At 36.5% G+C, this 13,656-nt stretch overlaps 1 long non-coding RNA gene across 2 annotated transcripts; it reads right to left on the minus strand.

The window, feature by feature from the left end:
- Nucleotides 1–870: 870 nt before the first annotated feature.
- Nucleotides 871–13,358, minus strand: LOC132002578 (uncharacterized). 2 transcript variants are annotated; one of them, XR_009399951.1, is made up of 3 exons: nt 13,343–13,358; nt 12,682–12,858; nt 871–1,438 (listed from the first exon to the last, which is right to left on the minus strand). It is a non-coding gene; the product is annotated as an uncharacterized LOC132002578 (long non-coding RNA). The 2 variants fall into 2 exon arrangements; XR_009399950.1 differs by lacking the exon at nt 13,343–13,358 and having other exon boundaries at nt 12,682–12,937.
- Between the last annotated feature and the right edge of the window lie 298 nt (nt 13,359–13,656).

The following is a 13,656-nucleotide window of genomic DNA, read 5'->3' on the forward strand; positions in this document are numbered from 1 at the left end:
GTAGTTTTTCTATTTATAGAGTCAGCAAAAAGATTATTTTCCCTGCTTTAATTTCTAAGCAGTTTGTTAGTTAGAATGAATTAATTGAAAGAATAATTACATTCTTAATACACCTCCAGAAGACAGTACTGATATAAATATCTTTTTCAAAAATGTAGTCCGATATATCCAGGTACCTAAATTATTTCTGTTGGTAGGACATTGCTGTATTTTTCAAAACCTAATAAGCAAACATACAATCTACAAACGAGTTCTCCCTGTGCACTGGCTTTGATTACGGTGAATATTGTGTTTGGCTCTGGTTTGTGTTTTGGATTATGTCTGGCTAGTTTTGACATATTTATAAAAGCCTCTCTAAGTTTACATGTACATCAGTGACTATAAGTTAAAAGTAAGAATATATAGTAAATGGTGGTCTCTTCACAAACAAATCTTAATGATAAAGTTAAAATATCTTACAAATATACTTTTATTAAAGGTATCAGATTTTGTTTGTGGTTTTGATCAGTTTGAATAGCGTACATATTCTAAAAACAGGTTTTTAATTATTTTATAAAGCTTCCTTTCCAAGATATGAGGCCATTGTTAATAGGAGATTTTTTTTCATTTACAAATTAAAATGCAAAAATGTTACACTGTCATGTGATAAACCTACACATTGTATTTCTGTAAAACTTGCTTCTGTCTATGCCCAACCCTAACATTGTTTGTCGGAGGAAATTATGGAGGAATAATTATCTTTGAAAAAAAAAAAAGCCTCTACATGTAAGCAAAATAACACCACTTAGAAAGTAATCACCTCATAGTTAAAGCCATTTTGCAGAAATTTAGTTCATATGTTTGTTGTTTTTGTTATACGCAGACACAAAATTATCTTTGAAACCGAACCTTTATTAGGCTCATCCAACATTAACCCCAATGACGGAGGCCTGAGCTAGTGTGCGAGTTCAAACCCAAATCCGATGCTCACCAGAAGTATGACCTCAGGCAAAGTAATTAATAAAAATTTTTGGAATTAAATGCCCCTCCACAATAAAATAATATGTAGCAGTCCTGATCAGATAATATTACCCAAAATATTCTCACATTTGATAAATATTACATTCTAAGACAGTAAGTTCAGAAACTGTTCCAGAGGCTGGTGTTCACAAAGTTGTTTGTGCAGTAGTTTCTGAGGGGATCTGAGAACCCCACATTTGTAGGAACAATCATTCCTACAAACCCTGCCTTAGTGCTTAAAGCCCACTCAATATGACTGCAAAAAACATTGAAAGTCCTTTTTAAAAGACAAATATTGGGGTGCTTGGATGATTTCAGTTGAGGTTATGATCTCACAGCGATGGGATTGAGCCCCCACGTCAGGCTCTGCACTCAGTGCAGCGGAGTCGGCCTCAGATTCTCTCTTCTTCTCCCGGCAGCTTGTGCTCTCTCTGTCTCTCTGAAATAAATAAATCAATAGATAGATAGATAGATAGATATCTTTTTTAAAAAGAAAGATAAATGTTTAAGAGGTGATTTAGTTAAAACATAGTTAACCACTTAGAACAAAGTGAGAATTAAAATACAACATACTGAGAGTGTAGCCGTAGTTTAGTAGATTAGGCAACTAGTTAGAAATACTCTGTGGGGTTATAGCAGAAAAGGAGCAAAGAAGCTAACCGGAGAGTGCTGGATGGGCTCTCTGATAAGGTAGGAGGAATAAATTGCCTACTAATTGTTTTGTTCAGAGGCTAGTACACCTCTGTCATCTCCGAATGCCATCAATACTATTTTAAAACAAGAATGTTCAACCTCAGAATGTAGGTGGTAGTGCGTCTAGCTTTGAAGTCACTGACAAAAAGATCTGATAATGCTTCATGTTATGACACTTCCATTATCCCACAAAATACTTTCTTGCTTTAAAAAAAAAAAAGGTGTTTCCATGCTTCAAAGGAAAATCTTGTCCCCACCTAACACTGATGGTTTCATTTGTACGATGTGCAGAGTATAAATTGCAGCTCAGGAGTTAGTGTGGCTCAGTCGGTGACACAATTAGAGAGCCCGACACTGGGTTACCAGGTAGACAGTGCTGCTATGAACCTTGACCTATTACATTCAAAGGTGGGGAACGAACTGAGGAACCACTGGTGTGCTATGAGAAGCAAATGATGCTGGTTTTTCGTACACACTTAGGAATGAATTCCAGAAAGTCCACAGTGCTATAGTATTACTTTGAGTTTCATGGTCTGGGTTACTATGCTCAAGTGTGTGTTAAAACAGGAACTGTTACAGTTACAGATTTATAGTAACCAATGGATACCTCTACTAATTAGCAATTATATAAATTTGGGGCAGTGATCTATATAAAACATTCCTCTCTTTCCTTCTCAAGATCCGATGAGACAGACACAGGAGTCAGACTGACGGAGACTAAAGTGCCAGCTCTCTTACTTCTAAAAGCTAGCTAAGAGGACACAAGGCAGGTGTGTCGACAGTTGCTTGCTAACACTCATGCGAATTTGCCTTTCACACCTCCCAAGCCCAAGATGTGGCCAAAAGCAAAGGTAACTCCACGATTCATGGTATAGAGCCAACTAGAATGTAGTTTCTCTACGGGTAGGCAGTCCACCCCCAGAAAATGAGAAAAGATAAGCAAAAGCACTTCAGTTCTTTCTTCTTCAGTGGTGAATTAAACTCACTCCTTTTCATATGGTGAGAGTTCAGGGAACTCATGTCCATGTGGCTTTCAGCTAGAAATATGCCGTAGGGGACTTAGGGAAAGGCATGTGGATGCTCATGGCATTTAGCAGGTGAGGGCCAGAGTTGCTAGCCCTCCTGTGTAGCACATTGCAGTGCCAGCCAGTGAATTATCCTGCCTAAAACCCAGTAGCACTCCTGTTGAAACTCTCTGCTGGGAACGCTTCCGCAGGGAAAGGGAGCAAGAATTAGTCACCATAGCTTTGTGAGTAGGCAGATGTGCATGCCCACGTACATCTGCACCTGTGGGACCGTAGCTAAATTCATGTGAACGGTTCTTTTCTTAATGAAGGTTTAAATTACAGTCAGCAATCACCATCCTCTCTAATGGTCAGTTCTGAGACTTAACCATCACCAGGGTATAGAAGAATGTTATCACCTCCAGAAATTCCTCCTTGCCTTTTGCAGTCAACCCCTCCTGCCCCAAGCCCCTAGCAGCTACTAATCTGTGCCCTGCTCCCATAATTTGCCTTTCCAGACTGTCCTATAGATGGAAGCACATTTTCAAATCTGTCCTCTTGTACTTAGCATACCACATGTGAGATTCATTCATGTTGCTGGGGATACCAGTGGTCCGTTCCTTTTGGGTTTTTAGCAATATTCCTTTGTGTGGTTGAGCCAGTTTGCCTATCCATTCCACAGTGGAGGGGCATTTTGTGTGAAATTTTAACCTTTAGAAGTTGAGGTTGCGGGTAAAATCAATACCTTTTATAAAAGTTAGGTCCAAACATGAACTTGGTGCCCCTCTTCTACTGTTCTTTACCAACTCCTCCAGAAAGCTGTTCTGATTCAGTGAACCCAGACTTATCATACATGTTACTGCCACATTATTTACTATATTGTAATAGCTTCTCCTATAGACTTTAAACTCCCTGGCGTAGGAGTGGTGTCTCATTTAATATTTCTATCCAAAGCACAAGCAGAATTGGAGGATATAGGCTATTAATATTCATTGAATAAATGTTTGAACAAATGAATGACAGATGAACATTAGTTTTATATGTGATATATCATCAAAAATTATTTTAGTAACATATCAGCTAACAATTAAAATATTTTGTTGTCAGATTGCATTGGAAGCAGAAAATTTTAAACCACATGATCTTCAAAATGATTTGTTGTTTATACATTAGAATTTAATTTTTCAATGTTGAAGCATACCAGAGAAGCTTTACTCAAATTTAACAAGGAACTATAACTTATGACTACAAATATTTCTTTTTTTTTTTTTTTTAACCTTTAGTGGAGTCCCGTGAGCTTCCCACTACATCATCAAATCAAGTGGTGGTCTTAGGGACCCTTAATATACTTGGCATACTCAGAAAGGGATGGAAAAAATTTTTAAAAATTGTTCATTTCAATACACTTTTTCTAATATATTTTTTATAATTTTCATTCTATCAGTTAAGTATATTTCCACATAAACCTTGAACCTGGCCTATTGTGATTACCTATGGAAAATGTTCACAATATAACCCAACTGCCCAAATCTGACTCGCCTTCTCTAAGAAATAAATCACTTTATAATATCAACTGCTGAAGGTCTGTCTCCTGAAGGTTTGTCTCATCAGGATTAAACTGAAAGAGGGGCTTCTGGGTGGCTCAGTCGGTTAAGCATCTGACTTCTGCTTGGGTCCTTGATCAGGCTCCCTGCTTAGCGGGGTGTCTGTTTCTCCCTCTCCCTCTGTCCTTCCCTCTCCCCTCACTCATGCTCACTTGCGCGCTCTCTCTCTCTCTCTCTCAAGTAAATAGATAAATAAACTTAAAAAAAAATATTAAAGTAATAAAGATCAAAATACATTCTACTCACACTTATAATTTTAGAAAATGAGTAGATAATATAGTTTCTCTTTATTTTGTAATAAGATAAAATATACATGAATAGGCTATAAATAACTAAAGTTAAGAAGTTATTTATAAGATGGAGAAGATAAGTCAGAGTATTCTTTAAAAAATGTTCATGTGCAGGGGCACCTGGGTGGCTCAGTGGGTTAAGCCTCTGCCTTCAGCCAAGGTCGTGATCCCAGGGTCCTGGGATCGAGCCCCGCGTCGGGCTCTCTGTTCAGCAGGGAGCCTGCTTCCCCTCCTCTCTCTCTGCCTGCCTCTCTGCCTACTTGTGATCTCTGTCTGTCAAATGGATAAATAAAATCTTTAAAAAAATTTTTAAAAAAATGTTCATGTGCAGGGGCGCCTGGCTGGCTCAGTCAGTTAAGCACACAACTCTTCACCTTTCACGAGTTCGCTCGCCATGAGTTCAAGCTCCATATTGAGCATGGAGTCTGCTTACAATTTTAAAAAATACACTAAAAAAAATCATGTGTAGGTATTAAAGTCCCGCATTTAACTTTGTAGTAGTTAGATAGCAAGTAACAAAACCAGAAACTAAATTAACTGTGTATATCATGATCAAACTTTTAAAAAAATAATCAATGAAATATAAAGACATATACCATCAAAATTAATACATCCTTGAGCTAGTATATAATTTTAGACTGTCTGTAGGTGGCAAAGAATACTAAATTTGTATAAGGTGAGACAAAGTAAGGGTTAGCTATAATTGGAATAATTATTTCATAACATGGCTTTTTTATCTCAGAGAAATCACAACAAAATTATAGCCTTAGACTTTTAGTCTTCATAATAAAAATTTTGGTAGCTCTTGCAAATATCTCAGAGTTTAAAAGTCAGTGTCAATAATCTATTTTGCTTTGGCTCCTTGAAGGTAATTTTTTTTAAACTCTCCAAGGATGAATATTGAGGATAATGGAAAGGGAATGGCTTATTTTTATATACATAGCAAAAACATTTTTCTTGCTCATCATTTTTTTTACTAATATTTACTTAGGTATGCTTTTATGAGCATCTCCTTTAGAAGTAGTACATCTTTCATTATAGAACAGGGGGTAAACCAAACCAATCCAAAACAAACAAACAAACAAACAAACAAAACACAAAAACCTTTGGATAAATGTGGCCATTAGTCCCAGAGTGGAATTCTACGAACCACCTAAGTTCAGAAGATCCCACTGTGCTCCCATACTGACCCAAATACCCTACTTTCTGATGCTGTGCTATATGAGTAAGAGAAGGCAGATGAGGAGGGAAAGATGGAAATCCATAAGGGTTTTTTGTGCTTTGTCCATTAGGAGAGCTTCCATAGTGGGATCCAAAGAGGTCTAAAGTTCCATTTAGATTTGGGATGTGAAGGGATGGTTAATTTTGATAAAATGCAAGAAGGGTTATTATGAAAGCATCACAGACTAATTTTAGGAAGAAGTTCATATGAAAGTATAGGATCTGAAAAATGTCGATTAAAAACACCTGAGCTCTCTTAACCTTTGGAAAGTTTTCACATATTCCCAGATTATTTGTGTCCCAGTTTGAAGACCACTGGTGACAGGTGCTTTCCTAAATATCCCAAAGACTCTTTTTAACTTAACTCCAATACTCCAGTTGCAAGTAGGAATATATTGCTGACTAGATCTGCTGTAGATAATACAAGATAAACTTAGAAGCTGAGGATTCTGTTTACCTCTAGTTCCTGGGCCTTCTTTCTAATAGTTTCTATGTTTCTATGTAGGATTCCACACCACTTTACCCTCAATTTGCTGTCCATTTTTAACTGTGTCTTATCAGCCTACATAGCAGTTCTGTTGACCTACTGATGACTGTGATGTGATTTACACTGTCCAAGAGACATAATGTTAGCAGATATAAAATCTCTAGTAGCAAAAATATATACCCCCAACATTAATGCAGCAATCTGATTTTAAATCTTATTGTGAATAGCATTATAATGCATGCAAATAACATTTCTGTCAATGAAAAAAAGTGAGATTTTTGGTTTCTTTTGTTGAAACATATGTTCTTTTATAGAAGAATCCATGGGACTTAAAAGATAACAAGTTGAAAAAGAAGAATAAAAAAGATAGCAAGTTGAGAATTACTGGTTCAAGAAATAGAAAATCAGCTAGGCGATGACTAGCCCCAGGTTCCCTTTCACATAATCTCTGGTCAGTGATTGTTGAATTTTGAACCATCCTATAATTAATAATTGTCTCAAACTAAAAGTGAAGTGTGTTATCCTTGATATATTTATCTTTTTTAAGATTTTGTTTGTTTGATAGGGAGAGAGTAGACAGAGCATGAGCAGGGGTGGAGGGGCAGGGAGAGAAGCAGGCTGTCCACTGAGTAGGGAATCCGACATGGGGCGCTATCCCAGGAACCTGGGTTTGTGACCTGAGCCAAAGGCAGACACTTAACCAACTGAGCCACCCCAGTGCCCCCATCCTTAATATATTTCTAATAAAGCTTTTACTACTTGTGTAATAATAAGGCTATCTAATCATCTAGCATGCAGAATTGGTATTGTCACTCTCCGTAAAGTGGTTAAAGTAGTAAAATGAATTAGAACTGAGATTACACAGAGATGTACGTCCAGAAATAAAACCCAAGACAACCTTTGATTCAGTAATCTATTGTCCCACCAAACCACATTTTTTATAGTTAATAATTATGATTTCCCTCTCTTACATTTTTTATGCTCTTTGAACCATCAGTCTTTCAAAGAAATGATTTGGAGCATCTTTCAAAAATTGGCCCTTACTTTGTTTCACATGTGGGCTATTTTCAGCACACCCAGCAGTGAAAGAAGGAAGAAGGAAAAAGAGACAGAAAGGTGAGAGGAAAATAAAACAGGATGACTGTGAAAACCTGGACACAGAAGAACATCATGTTGAATAATTTATTACATATAAAAATAATCCATTCTTCTTGTTAAGAGAAAGAAAAGCAGAATCATCATTGCTTATAACATTCTTATATTAAGTCATCATTGCTCTGCTACAGAAGGTTCAATGTACTAACAAACCTATCCACATCAAACAGTAAAGTCAGCACCAACTGACATAGAAGTGAGAATAAATGAATCTCTAATATATTACTTAGAGTCTAGAAAAACAACTTTCTACTTATTTATATTTATAATTTGTTAGTGACCCATTTCACCCTATTCACAAGAAATTTTTCTAATGTGTATTTATAATTCAAATATAAAGCAAAAGAATCTGACATAAACTATGCTATCTATTGCCATTTTTTTGAATTTCTTTTGCTTTACTAAGCACATACTTATCTAGCTTTTTAGAAACCAGTTCTTTAACCAGGATGGCAGTTTCAGGAATTATGTATAAAGTTTCTGCATATTACTTGCTTAAAATTTCAACTGGACTATTTTATAGTTTCTAAAGGATAATTCAGACCAATCCCATACACAATAATGTGCACTTTTTCAAAAGAACTGATTTTTATATGCTTAGCCAATCTCTCACAGCTATCTCAATCACTATAAATAAATAGTAAGAAGTTACATTAAGCATCTATATTCTATCTATAAGGTCAAATGAAAATATTAGGGAAACCTTGCAGCCTATGAAAAAGTTGGGAAATCCATCCGAAGAAAAGTTGGTCAATTTACTTGAACTTCTTTTTCTTTCAAGTATCCAATAGAGTCAACACATCATGGTTATACAGACATTAAATAAGCTGAGAAAACCTCCAAATATTTGAAATTCACATTTTTCCTCAGCCCTAAATTCCTCTGAGAATTGTACTCAACTCTCAAATGCTTGGGAATGCAGCTCCTAATTCCCCCAAAGAGAAGTTTCTTTCCATTTTGATTTTCTCAGCCACAAACTAATCAGTCTTAATTGCTCCCAGCTGTGATTTCCTCTCTCAGGGGTTGCTTCCTGCTGGTACCCAAGTAGTACAGAATCATGCAGTTTTGTTAAACTCCAATAAATACATGGGAGCTTTGTAGAATCTAATTTACTATACAAGAGTTCAAGCACTGTAACTATCAAGTAAACTTTCACTCAACTTTGAAAACTGATCACATAATGAAGAGCACTCTTTTTCAAAGAGGTGACAAGATATTGAGCAATTGGAAATTATATTTTTACCATTAGGGATTGCAATAATTTGTATTTTAAATGGGTGCATGCGTGTGTATAGTGTACATATAAATTGATATATATGTTTGTATATATGTGTTTGTGTATATATACATGCATATTAAATTATTTGTGTTATATACAGAACACTTGCATATTTGGAATTTTTAATTATTATTTTGTAAAAAGAGATTTATATTCAGTACTACATTCTGTCTGGAAACAGAACACTGTGGTAACACTAAGGAAATAAATTAAAATAGGAAATGTTGCCACATTAAAGTCTTAATAAAATTAAATAATTTGGTGTCCCTTATATCTTTTACTATTTAATCTGAAAAACTGAGGAAAAAAGGATTATAAAATCTTTTTCAAAAATTGTAATCCTGGTTATAAGAAAAGCACTGAAAAGTGGTATCACATGAAAATATCAAGATTTGATGATTTTTGGTTTACTAATGGTACAAACTCAACCATCATTTTTTTTGTTTGTTTTTGTTTTGTTTTGTTTTGTTTTGTTTTTGGTGCCTTCTCTGAGGCGTGAATCAACCATCATTTTTAATGAATCAATCTCTATTAATTAATTTCATACAGAGAGAAAAAACAAAGCAACAAAAAAGAAAAAGATTAGAAGAAATTAACTACATCTGAAAGTGATTTAAGAAGTGACTGTGGGGCTTTTTTATTAAAACCAGTGAATCTGAAGTTTCAATTAATGAACCACAATTCATGGCTATTAGCTTAACTAATAAACTTTGTTACTAGGCAGAAAACTGAGGGTAATGAAGACAAAGTATCAAAGCTTAAGAACAGGTTGCCATTGGCAGAAATTGAGCAAGTTTAAAATGACTAAATGAGAAAGTTTACAAAACAACATTAAGGAAACCACAAAATAATTGTTCTTTTGCATCTATGGTCCTAATGAACTCACTTCGTATTACAATATAGCAAGATTTATTTGTGCTTAAAAGAGTACATACATAGATAGCATCAACATGCTGTAATACACACACACAATGCTCTATAAGGCAACATAGAATTTTATCATAAATAATGAGAAAAAATTATTAAAACATTTACACATTTTCAGAATTCAGAATTGTACAGAGAATTTCTTAGTGTTATTTTTATTTCTGAAAGTAATTTTATAAGTAACAGTTTATCATTCATGGCTAAACACGTACCATATTTATGCTAATATCCATGCTCTGAAAACCTACTGTTTAGACAGAAATCAAATCTAGAAAATCTAAACTAAGAGAAGGATTAATTCATGCCATATTAAAGCTTCCACAAAGAACAATTTAAAATGGCAGCCAAAATACAAAAATCCTTCATTTAAGCATTATATTACTGTAGAAGCAATAAAAACTAACAGCTAATAAGTTGAATATGGGAGGACCACAAAAAGGTGAGCTGATGATTGGCAGCCATTTTGGGGGCAATTCTTTTTTTTTTTTTTTCCAGGAGCACCAGGAAGAGAGGAAGAATCTGGCTTAGCATAGACAGAGAGCTGTTTTGGAAGAACAAAACCACTGGAGTGTTCAGTAGTTGCACAGCACTGGATAAACAAGATTGTAGAGGTGAGCAGCCTCAGATAGTCTGTTTTCTCCAAAGACACATGGGATAATTCTAAGACAGGAAAGAAACAAAATAGCTAAGCCAAAAACTTCTGAAAAGTAAAGCAGACTGTTCCATAGTACTGTGATGCTGAAAGGAAAAGACGGTCCAGATGAAGTGGTTCCAGTGAATGTAATTTTTTTCCAGTTGACACTGTAGGAAGGAGTGGTGCTTTATTGATCCACAGCTGTATTTTCGTTTTGGGGTTTTGGGGTTTTTTTTGTTGTTGTTTTTTGGTTTTTGGTTTTTTCCTTCTAATGGGGAAAGTAGGGGAATGAGAATCCATTCTTATACCTGGCAAAGGAGTGAGGTTCAGAGAAATCAGCAGAGACTTTAGTGGTCACATAGGGCAAATATGACAAAATTGAAGACTTGAGGGTTTCTCCTTTAAGACATTTGCTGAATTCTTAAGGTGCCTGAAGAAGAAAGCTAATGAGTGATGTCAAGGAATTTTCTTCATTTGCTCATTGCCGAGGACAGAAAATCCTCCAAGGATGGTGATCCCAATGAACAATCTGAAAAATTGTTCAGTGGAAATATTGGAAATATAGAGTTAAAAGCAAAGAATAAACCAGGGGTAGGTGGAATTTGTCCAAAATTGCATTCATTACTTAACTTCAGCTTCAGTTTTGGGAAAACACTGTATGTTCATGATAGGTCGAGTTCTGGAGTAACAGAAAAGCTCCAAATCTCAGAGGCTTAAGAAAGTTTTATTCCTCAAAATAAGTTGGCAGTGAGCCTGGCCTATGCTTCAGGGAATCTGTCTCCTGTACAATGGCTGAACATCACACCTCCATATCAGTATTTGCTTCCGTGACCACTGGCAAGGGTGAAAGAGCTGAAAAGTCCCAAAATGAAAGGATTCATTCTGGAAAAGACATGGATCATTTCTGTTCATATTTCATTAGGAATGTAGGTCAAAGGTTACATGTAACCTTAAGAGGACAGAAAAGTGTCATCTCTAAAAGTGTCCTCTCTCCCTGCAATCCTGTCCAAACAGAAGGTGAATATTAATTATTGCTTACATAATTTTTTCTTTAAGTTGCAGTCATATCCTCTGAAAGACCCGCGGATCCCCTTACCCAAGAATCCAACACTGCCACTGGATGCAATCAGCAAGAGGTTCTTTATTGTTACGCAGGTACCGGCGGGTGGTCGGCAGCTCCAGCTAACCGAGCACACCAGGCTGGGGTAGTGCAGGATTTTTATGGACAAACAAGTTTCGGGAGGGGCTGAGCTGACTGATTGATAGTTTGAACAGGCATACTTGGCGTCAGTGGAGTGGATCAGGGGACCCACGTGCGAAAGCAGACAAAGCAATCTTACAGAAGCAGAACTGGCCGGTTAGCCCACGCAGGCGAATGAAAGCACTATCAGGATATTGAAGGCCTGGTTACTATCAAGCCAAGGCCATTTTCCCTTTAATGAGGTCCTAACATAAAGACAATTGGGAGTCTCTCCTGGTGAAATGTTACATTCCTGCTATCAAACGTAAGGTAACTTCTTTGTTGTAAATCTCAAACCAAGGGAGACTCCTACCCTGCAGGACTGTGATTTCTGCAAGTTAACTATTTATAATGCTACACATCTGGAGGGGAGCGGGTGAGGGGGGGGTGCGAGGCGCCAGCTTTTGCTTTGTCCTCAGCCAGCCTCTTGCTCCTTAGAGTTGAGGGTTTAAGCAATTTTTCATTTCTTAGCAAAGCATTAGAAGCATTATTATACAGAAGCCAGAAACAGCCGGGTTAAACACAGATTTTCGCTATTCGTTATCCTGTTATGCTGCTTGCTGACTCCCTTATCTATCGTCAGCTAGCTACAATTTCTCAGTTAGCATAAGCTGGTCATAAAAAGAATGTTAAAACTTATAGGCTATAGTATAATTCTGACCTGGCGTCCTTCACCTCTAGACCAAGTCTTAATTTTCAAATAATCTAAAGGAGGAAAAATAATTAAATGTGAAGAACATGAACACCGGATAAGTAAGAGAAAAAGGATTTTACTTATTAGTGAATCAGTTTGGCATGCCTTCATAAAACAGTGACTTGAGAAGAATTCTCAGGTCAACCTTAGCTCAGTAGGAAAGAGTGACTTAACAGGTAGGTGATACCAACTATGAGCACAAGAATGAGGAGTACTGCTTCATATATTGACTTACCGATCCCAACTCCAGTCTTCTTTTTGCATCCATACCTTTGTGTGGCCTGAAGGAAGACGGAGTGGACTTCTCCATTGCTTGACTTGGGGTCCGCTTGGAACCCATTTTGACCAGTGGCATGTAGGTAGAAGTATGTAATTTCTGAGCCAAGAACATAATATCCTCCTGTGTTTCCACTTGCTCTCTAAAATTTTTGCCATTCTTATGAGAAGAACATACCTCAGGTGGTACTCTAGTCCCAGGAACAGGATAAAAGAAAAAGACCATCCTGGTCTCCACCGTCGTGGTCTCCACAGCCTGGAACAGAGCTGCCCCCGGCATCCGATGGACCGGCACAGAGTGAAAGGCAAAACCACAAAACTGAACTCAGTGTGCACCAGCTGAGCTTCCACCAGCCTTTAAAGAGGCATGAACAGTTACAAATGATTATTGTTTTAAGCCATGGAATTTCTAGGCAAAATGTTATGCAATAAGAATTAATCAGTATGTGCTACATGTGCCAGACACTGGCCTCTCATAAAGTATAGTGGATGAAAAAACAAAACAAACATAATCTAGAAAACAAAAAGGATGGGAAACTGTTACACAAGGGAAATGATTCTTGAGAATTAGAAAAAAAATAAGAATAAGCGTATTTATATGACCACTTTTTAAACAGTCAAGATACATGAACTGTTCTGATGCGTGACTATATTTACATGAAAAATAGTGACAAAAATTAACATTTTTATGTAGGAATTGATATTATTTTAAAATCAGAAAAATATAAGTTAAACTAGAACAGTGTCCAATAATATACATTAGTGGCCATTAATAATTAGTCTCTAAAATTATAAACTTGAACATGATGTCTATTATAAAATCCTAATACATGGGGCACCTGGGTGGCTCAGTAGGTTAAAGCCTCTGCCTTTGGCTCAGGTCATGATCCCAGGGTCCTGGGATCGAGCCCCGCATCGGGCTGTCTGCTCCGCGGAGAGCCTGCTTCCTCCTCTCTCTCTCTCTCTGCCTGCCTCTCTGCCTACTTGTGATCTCTGTCTGTCAAATAAATAAATAAAATCTTTAAAAAAATAAATAAAATAAAATCCTAATACAAGAGGATATACAAATCCTCTTGTATTAGAATTAAAGGGATGTCTGAGTTTGAAGGAGGTGATTTTTCAGAAAACAAAAGTAATCATTATTTCAAACGGT

This window comes from Mustela nigripes, chromosome 15 (genome assembly GCF_022355385.1).
Source record: "Mustela nigripes isolate SB6536 chromosome 15, MUSNIG.SB6536, whole genome shotgun sequence".
NCBI classification, from domain to species: Eukaryota; Metazoa; Chordata; class Mammalia; order Carnivora; family Mustelidae; genus Mustela; species Mustela nigripes.